General features: G+C 39.1%; 1 long non-coding RNA gene across 1 annotated transcript in view; it reads left to right on the top strand.

The window, feature by feature from the left end:
• The window catches only part of LOC109973829 (uncharacterized), an 84,540-nt gene extending 76,204 nt beyond the window's left edge, over nt 1–8,336 (top strand). The window contains exons 2-3 of the long non-coding RNA XR_002276882.1: nt 6,728–6,958; nt 7,949–8,336. This is a non-coding gene — a long non-coding RNA (uncharacterized LOC109973829). The remainder of the gene's footprint in view (nt 1–6,727; nt 6,959–7,948) is intronic.
• Nucleotides 8,337–8,703: the final 367 nt, after the last annotated feature.

Genomic DNA, 8,703 nt, shown 5'->3' with positions numbered 1-8,703 from the left:
TCCCTTTGCAGCTTCATTTTGATGCCAGGTACCAACACTGCCAACATATCCTCCTTGTACTGTATTTCTCTGTGTAGAAACGCACACCCTGCATTTTCCCATTATAATGTACCTTCAATACATAACATAACACATTTGTCCAAATTCAATAAATAAGCAAACCCTGTGTTTTACTGATGCTTGTAGTGATCACCTCATGGCTTATAGGAGGATTTATTTAGATAAATGTGTGATAAATAAAAGGAAAAACACACATTGTCTTTGCAAGGTCACAACGAGCCGCAAGAATAGCTTGTCATAGATTCTCTAAATCTACTGCAGGGATGAACATCCTTCACCAAAGATATCCCCTCAAGCTGAATCTTAATGATGGCATTCGAGGCTACTGTTTCCTTCCAGAGTCTCTCATAGGTGCTCAGCTCAATTAGGGTCTGTAACTGTGTAGGCTAGAGCATTTTATTTAAATAATCAAACCAGTCATGGCCCCTCATGCCCTGTATGGAAGCATCTGGATCATCTTTAAGGATACTGTTGGTCTTTGGTTCTTCTTACCATTGCTAACTCTGAGGGATGAGACAGTCCAAGTAACTTCAAAACAGTGCTGATTTATTCAAAGGATCACAGGTAAAATTAACATTACATGCTCAGGTATCTTGCACCTCCAAACTGCTCGCAGGCAGATGAAAGATGAAAGACCCTGAACCAAAACAGGCCTATACATTATATCTCTTCGGTTGGGCTAGCCCCATACTACACAGAAACGTCAACCGAGACGTCTCTCTTACCTGCTTTGCAGCTGGCCATAGCAGTAGTCAAAACATGAAGCAAATCAATGTGTGAATGTGTGTGTCTGTTGGTTAAGTGGTATGTAACTAAAAACATTCTCACGACCTCTAGTACATGTCGTGACTTAAACATAAGAACATATTATGGCTAAGGCTACAGTTATACACATCATAATAATAATAATATTAAACACCCTGTCTGCTGACAGTCATCAACTCTTCTCTCTAGTTATCCTTGACCAGATGTAGCCTGTAGAAACTCATGAGCATGACTAAGCATTTAACAGTCTAACTAGACATCCTATCTCCACTAAACATTTCTAATACATAAAGTATCTATCCAATTTCTATCTCACTAAAAATACCTAACAATACGATAGGCAGTTATACAGTGCATCTTACCTGAATATTTCAGGGTTCTGTCTTTATTACAGAACAAGTTATGGTAAAAATATGCATTAAATTGGGTTTTCAATGTTAAATTAAAACAGCCATCAGATCTGGAATCAAATATAACCTGTAAACCAGAGATAACCTGTAAAATAAACAGCAAAATTCTGTGAAACTGTGAGTAACAGTGCAGGCATTATGGATTGATAACAAAAAGCAGCAGAATAATACATTAACTGCAGTTAAATAAATATATCCTCTTTACAGTGTATATTTATCCTTGCCTGACTTCATCTTTTGTGCATCACTCTTCAGCAAAACTCTTCTACTCCCCCTCCTGACTGTTGATTGTGTGTTGGAATGTTATTTACTGACACTATAAAAAGTAGTGTACTGTATATAAAGGAGGGGATTTTTAACAGTTTCCCATTTGTCAGTCACCCATGATATTTTATTCTGGATTTACAGATGGGTGCAAAAATTTGGCTAATGTTTATCAGCATGCCTTTTGTCAACCTTCTCTTCAGTGGTCACTGAGTTTGGATTTATAATGCACATGTTGACCATTATTATTATTTACGAGTGTGCATTTATCAGTGCCCAGAGATTTAACCATCTTGTCTGTGTCCGTGATGGCTGGCTAACTAATGCATGGCAAGAGCTGCCTGACCACTGTTTATCTCTTTTATACTATTTATACTTTAACTGCTCTCTTCATTATGATGGATAGGCCAGTTCAGCAGCAGAACAGACACTTTATTTATTGTACTCTTACACTGAATGAATTTTTAGATTGTGACAAGTCTACCCCGCAGCTTTTGTGTACCTTGTGTGTATGTGTGAGTAAGAGGACAGAGAGAGAATTTTAATTTTGCACATGGACTTGGGCTTTGGTTCAGGTTCAGTCCAGGCCAGCTTTGGGCTCATTTGAACTGGGGGAGATTGACCTACAGCTGAAATTTCAGGACTGAACGTACCTCTCAAGTGGACAGATGAAGACCAATGAGGTGTCAGAGGTATGCTGGATCTGGCTGTGTATGTAGGAAGGTGTTGTTTATGCTGTGTTGTTTGCAGCTGGGTTTATAGAGAACTGAGTGTGCATGTGTGCACATACAGTAGCCTGTATAGTATATATAAGTACTGCATAAACAATCCCATTGGTTTGGTGTGGCGTATTGGATCCCCTTGTTGCAGCACCGCTGAGAGGCTGAGTTTGTTGAGTGGGAATGACAGCATGCATTTATCACAAGTCTCTGCAAATTAGCATGCTAGCACACACAGAGCAGCTAGTACTTGCTCCTGGGGCTCCTGAGTTGTTATTGTGCATTGAGTGAAGGCATTATCACTGCCCTGACTTCGCACTCTGACACAGGTTAGGGCTAATCATCCCCTGTGGGAGAATCAATAGCCAGAGCAATTCACTGACAGGGAGCAGGATGGAGAGAAGAAAGCACAGAGAGGAGAAGTGGATAAATGGAATTTAGCACCAGGTGTTATTAAAGCAACATAAGGTTTTGATATTTTGGTGCATTAATTAAACATACAGTTTATTTTATGTTACTACCAACCATTTTCATAACCATTTTCTGGCCTTGAATTTAACATACTCAGTTGCTGGAATTGAACAAAGCAGTTAGAAATGTTATTAGTAACACCTGTACTTTTCTGTGACAAATGAATGTGAGTGCTGTGAACAACGCTAATCAAATTATTCCTCAGAACTGAATACCCGTTTGTGCAGGGACTAAGGACAGAGAAAAGCTGATCACTGTCATAAAAATGCAATACATTACAAATACAATATATGTGTGACTGTAAAAATAGCTTCAAATAAACTGATTAAAGTGAGTGCATTAAAAAGTGAAATTGACAAATATCAGTTTCAAAAACCAGGATACACAGTTGCAGTCTTACAGTCCTCTCTGCAGTCTCTTTGCAGCTGCTACCCACCCAAAACTCCCAGTGCCCCATAGAGAATGTGTATTTTATGAAAAAATTATTTAAAAAAAAAAAAAAAAAAAGAAAGGGTCCCCCTGGACTCTCGTTCAATCAAACAGAAGTGTTTTCTCACAAAGAATCAAGCAGCATCAGTCCAGAAGGAACACTCACTGAGACATAGCCTGTGTTTTTGTAATTAAACAAATTAAGGCACAATTATTTATCAATGAATTTATGTATTTTATTGTCAGATAAATTACTGGACCAAAAAGAAAGCCCAGTGGAGTTTCTAAAGTACAGTACAAGCACAGTAGCACACAGACACACATTCCTGAAGGTTCAAAAACAGACAAGAAAGCCAATACAGTAGCGCCTCTCTCCACCAGCCTCCCCTTAACTCCACACCCCATCTAGCTAACTGCATTTGGGCAAAGTGCCTGAACTAAAGCAAATTAATTAGGCAAACAAAGTGCATACTGAGGGAAAATTAGACCTCCATTTCTGTGGTGCATTCATCATTTTATCTTTTGTCTGGGATTTTTTTTTTTTTTTTAGCCACCGCTCTGGTGCTTGATGTTGCAGGCGGCACTCCCCACCTCCAGGGAGAAGAATAGTCTGCTATGTGATGGTGACTGTTTTGTTCAGCTTCATTAGTACAGTTTGTGGAGAGCTAAAATACTGGCTATTTAGGAATAAAACACTCCAAATATTCAAAAAGTAAAACAATCATGTGGAACTGTCAGACAATGATAGGCCAGGGAATAAAAACCATTCAAATGAGCTTTTTTTTAATTATTAAAAATTTCTTTTACAATAAATTGTCCATCTAAAACAACAGAACTATAAAAGGCTACTGAGGTTGAGGTAGTGACAAAAAAAATTGCAAATGTTTGTTGCACACTGATGAACACAGCTCACAGGGGTTAGAAATCCTAAATGACCATAATATATTATTGAATGCCAGCGTATGTAAAAGGCATGGCCGGATAATCTCTTGGGGGGCACTAGGCCCAAAATTGTTTTTGCTGTGTTGATCTCCCTTGTGCTGTTACACCCTCTGTGAGTTGTGTATGTATTGAGTCATTCCATGTTTCCTGTCACCATCTTTGTTTTAGTAAGATTAATGGACACAGCTGAGAAACTGATTAAATTTGTATTTTTCCCAGACTAGACCTGATTGTTTTTAATTCCATGTCCTTAGAAGAGTTTATAAGGATTTAGGAAATGCCTTCAGAATTTGGGTGAGTGCTGTCAAACATCAGTACAGGGTTAAAACAGTGAATATGAAGCTACCACCAGCAGATAATTAGCTTGTTCTGTCAAAAGGTACAAAAAATCTGCCTACCAACAGCACTAAAGCTCACTAATGAACACGTCAAGTCTCAGCTATTTAAAAAAATGAGTTCAGGGTATTTACAAGTTTGTTTTAAAACTATACTGATGTGTCCATACAGTATGTAACTGAGAATTAAAAATTAAAAATGTACGGTGAATAGTACTATGAAATTAATACGCATAACTTTAATACACTTTCCAGTGAAATCCCAGAAAGCACTGTTATTTGCTGTTCTCACATATCAGGTCTCTGTGTGTAAGTCAGTGTTTGTATAATATCCATAATGGGCCAGCTTTTGTCCTCATACCAGCTCCGTGAATGATGTTATTTGTGTTTTGTCTTTTCAATGAGTCATTCACCAGCTCAGAACACAAGTCAATATAAACAAACACGACAAGAAAAGACAAAGACAAGCCAATCATGGATTTAACAGATTAAGTTGCAAATACCACAGTCATGCAAACTGATAAATCGATCTCTTTGTAAAGCTAAGCTAACAGTCTTTTATGTATCGCCTCATACTGTATTTAGCAGATTGACATAACAGTGATATTTGTCTTCTCATCTAAGAAAACTAACACCAATCTTTATTTTACTTTAATTTAGAATGAGCTTTTGTTCAGCATTTAACACGGGAACTCCCATCACTTTTTATGTGTACAAGCTCCATAATAAAGGCTAACACACACTGTAGAAATCTGCGGTTTTAAACCTATCCTGTCAGATCAGAAGTGTTGCTGTGGCTCTGAAATGAACTCTGAACACTTTCAATAAAACTTTTATAGGAGCACTTAAACTTAAAGAATCAGTCAACTGGCTTTTATATTGATTGCATCACATAAATTAATGTGCAATGACCATTGTGTACATATATAGAAATATACAATGGGGATCACGAGTGTGTGAGTTAGAGGCTCTCAAGGTTGTCCCATTAAAGTTATAGCACACTTACAAAAACTTAGAGACATTCAAACAGATTTTATTTATGGAAATAGCTCAAAATATTTGACATGCTTCAAATCCACTCTGCCACATATTTAAATTGGCTCATCCTGTGTGTAAATTGAGACTACATTCTGTGTTACGGTTTACAACATACAGTGCCTTGCGAAAGTATTCGGCCCCCTTGAACTTTGCGACCTTTTGCCAGATTTCAGGCTTCAAACATAAAGATATAAAACTGTAATTTTTTGTGAAGAATCAACAACAAGTGGGACACAATCATGAAGTGGAACGAAATTTATTGGATATTTCAAACTTTTTTAACAAATAAAAAACTGAAAAATTGGGCGTGCAAAATTATTCAGCCCCCTTAAGTTAATACTTTGTAGCGCCACCTTTTGCTGCGATTACAGCTGTAAGTCGCTTGGGGTATGTCTCTATCAGTTTTGCACATCGAGAGACTGAAATATTTGCCCATTCCTCCTTGCAAAACAGCTCGAGCTCAGTGAGGTTGGATGGAGAGCATTTGTGAACAGCAGTTTTCAGTTCTGTCCACAGATTCTCGATTGGATTCAGGTCTGGACTTTGACTTGGGAGAATCTGTGGAAAGAACTGAAAACTGCTGTTCACAAATGCTCTCCATCCAACCTCACTGAGCTCGAGCTGTTTTGCAAGGAGGCATGGGCAAAAATTTCAGTCTCTCGATGTGCAAAACTGATAGAGACATACCCCAAGCGATTTACAGCTGTAATCGCAGCAAAAGGTGGCGCTACAACGTATTAACTTAAGGGGGTTGAATAATTTTGCACGCCCAATTTTTCAGTTTTTTATTTGTTAGAAAAGTTTGAAATATCCAATAAATTTCGTTCCACTTCATGATTGTGTCCCACTTGTTGTTGATTCTTCACAAAAAATTACAGTTTTATATCTTTATGTTTGAAGCCTGAAATGTGGCAAAAGGTCGCAAAGTTCAAGGGGGCCAAATACTTTCGCAAGGCACTGTAGATAGTCATCTGGTGGCCCACAGGCCACATCCGGCCCACCAAAGCTTTCTATCCGGTCCTGGGTAAATTAGTGAAATAATAAAAAATGGGGATCAGAAAATGCATCCTGGTATTTAGAATATCTAGAATCTCTAGAATCTTTGTCTTCCAAAACCCCAAAATCTACTGAGATGGAAATTATGTTATTAGGAACATCCCAAATATACGCATTCAACCCGTGAGTTCTAAAGACGTTATAAATCCATCTGTGAGCTTGTTATTAACAGCAGCCTAACCTGATGCAGGAGTCAGGTGTACTTCACTCACAAAGCTGTGCTTGTTCGCTGGAACAGAGAAGAAGACTGTCATAGTGCACTGGACACAGCTGGAGGACAAAGGAGGAAGTAGGCAGAGCCAAAGTGAAGTGTCTGACAAGGCAGCTGCAGCCCACCGAGAAAGACGTGGCAAACATGGAAGGTCCCACAGATGGTGGAGCGGGACAGGCAGCACAACCCCCCAGAAAAACAGTGGAGAAGATGATCCAGCCAACTGCCAACGGAGGGGCAAGCAAACAATGAAACAAGGTGAGCGACCACATGTACGGTCATTCTATCACAAGACTGACACACAGAGACAGACAACCACTCACATGTACAGTCACCTGTTAAACAAACCTGCATGTCCTTGGACTGTGGGAGGAAGTTGGAGTACTCAGAGAAAACCTCAGAGGGTACAGGGAGAACAAACTCCACACAGAAAGGTTGAGCACAATGTTTGAATTCGCTGTAAGGCAACAGTGCTAGCCACCGCATCACCGTGCCGCCCCATTTCCCTTTCTTCACACACTAAAAACATAGTCAGCTCAAAAAAACCACACACACAAATGCATGCAAGCAACCTCTGTGCAGCTATGTATTATACTTTTGCATATGCATTATGAAAAACTGTCATGTAGCATAATGAAAATGGTATCACATTCATTTCATACAAAATATTTAACCACCAAATTAATTTAGATAATGGCGACTAGAAGACAATGGCAACAGATTACTGATGTGCTCAACATGAAGAGACATGATGCAACATTCCCTGAAGTAAAATAAAGCCGCTCCACTTATCTCACTCTAACACCTTGAAGTTTCTTGAGTGAGAAGACAAACAAAATGTCTGTTGCTCAAGTGACAGTATGTAATAGCCTGCAATATCAAGCACAGAAAGTAACAGTTTTAACTTTAGGGAGTTTTCATGAGAGACGATGTTTACAGGAGTTTTGGCGTATCATCTGTCTTCATTTGATTATCCAGGCAGCCAGGAAGACACTTGTATTGTTTGGACATACTTTCAGGCACTGTAGCAGGAGGATGTGTCGTTCACTGCTGTGCCATATCAAAGCTGAAACATCAGGAAGCTAATGCAATCCAAGTAACAAGCGGCCTTGGATGCCACGTTTGATGGCAAGCAGATGTTCTGCTGATGATATAGATTGTGTGTGTACAATACTCATGCCTTTGTGTGCATGTCTACAATCTTCCACTAAAAGCCTAACACTTTCTCTCTCTTTTCTTTGTCTACAGTAAGTGTTGCAGCAGAGCAGGATCGCAAAGTCAGAAATGTAAGATCAAAGGTAAAGGGAAGAGGGGCAGAAGATGAAAGAGGGCAATAAGGCTGGCTACATTTGAAATGAATGGGTTTCAGCATTGCTTTCTCCCACTGCAATGAGGCATTATCAAATTTTAGCTTCAGTGTTACTCATTCAACAGATCTGTGATGGCAACGAAGATCTGATTTGTGCATCTGGTACAAAAAAACCTGAGTGGGTGTGAAGCATGATCATCCCCCTGGCATAAACAACACTGTCTGAGGATGATTACACAGTTGATTAAACTGCAACACTGTCAAATGTGAGGATAAATGTGCAGTGCTGATTATGATCAACCTTTTCTCTCTCTGAAATGGGATGCCCTATAGGTCCAAGTTTAGATTGTTTTAGTTTTACAAATTGCCTCAATTAAGGAATTGTATTTGAGTGGTATCCCCTGTGAATCCCTGGATGTTGGACCAGGTAACCACTCAAGGGATACAAGGTGATTTTCTAAGGATTTTATTAGGTTGGCATTATTCAGCACTCTCTCAAAAGTATCCTTGCTCAAAGTCATTATTGCCTAACTCCCTGTTTGCAGAGCTGAGAGGGCTTTATTTTATTATGATCAGGACCATCAGAGGGCTTACCGTGTGAAGCAGTTTGGGAAGGGAAAATACCCCTTTTAAAGTTGACTGAATCATTAAATGAAGGACTGATTAAACTGTCACTACTGTGGTGAAGCAGAGA

Source organism: Monopterus albus, unplaced genomic scaffold (genome assembly GCF_001952655.1).
Source record: "Monopterus albus unplaced genomic scaffold, M_albus_1.0 scaffold307.1, whole genome shotgun sequence".
NCBI lineage: Eukaryota > Metazoa > Chordata > Actinopteri > Synbranchiformes > Synbranchidae > Monopterus > Monopterus albus.
This window is presented reverse-complemented; position numbering and strand designations above follow the sequence as displayed.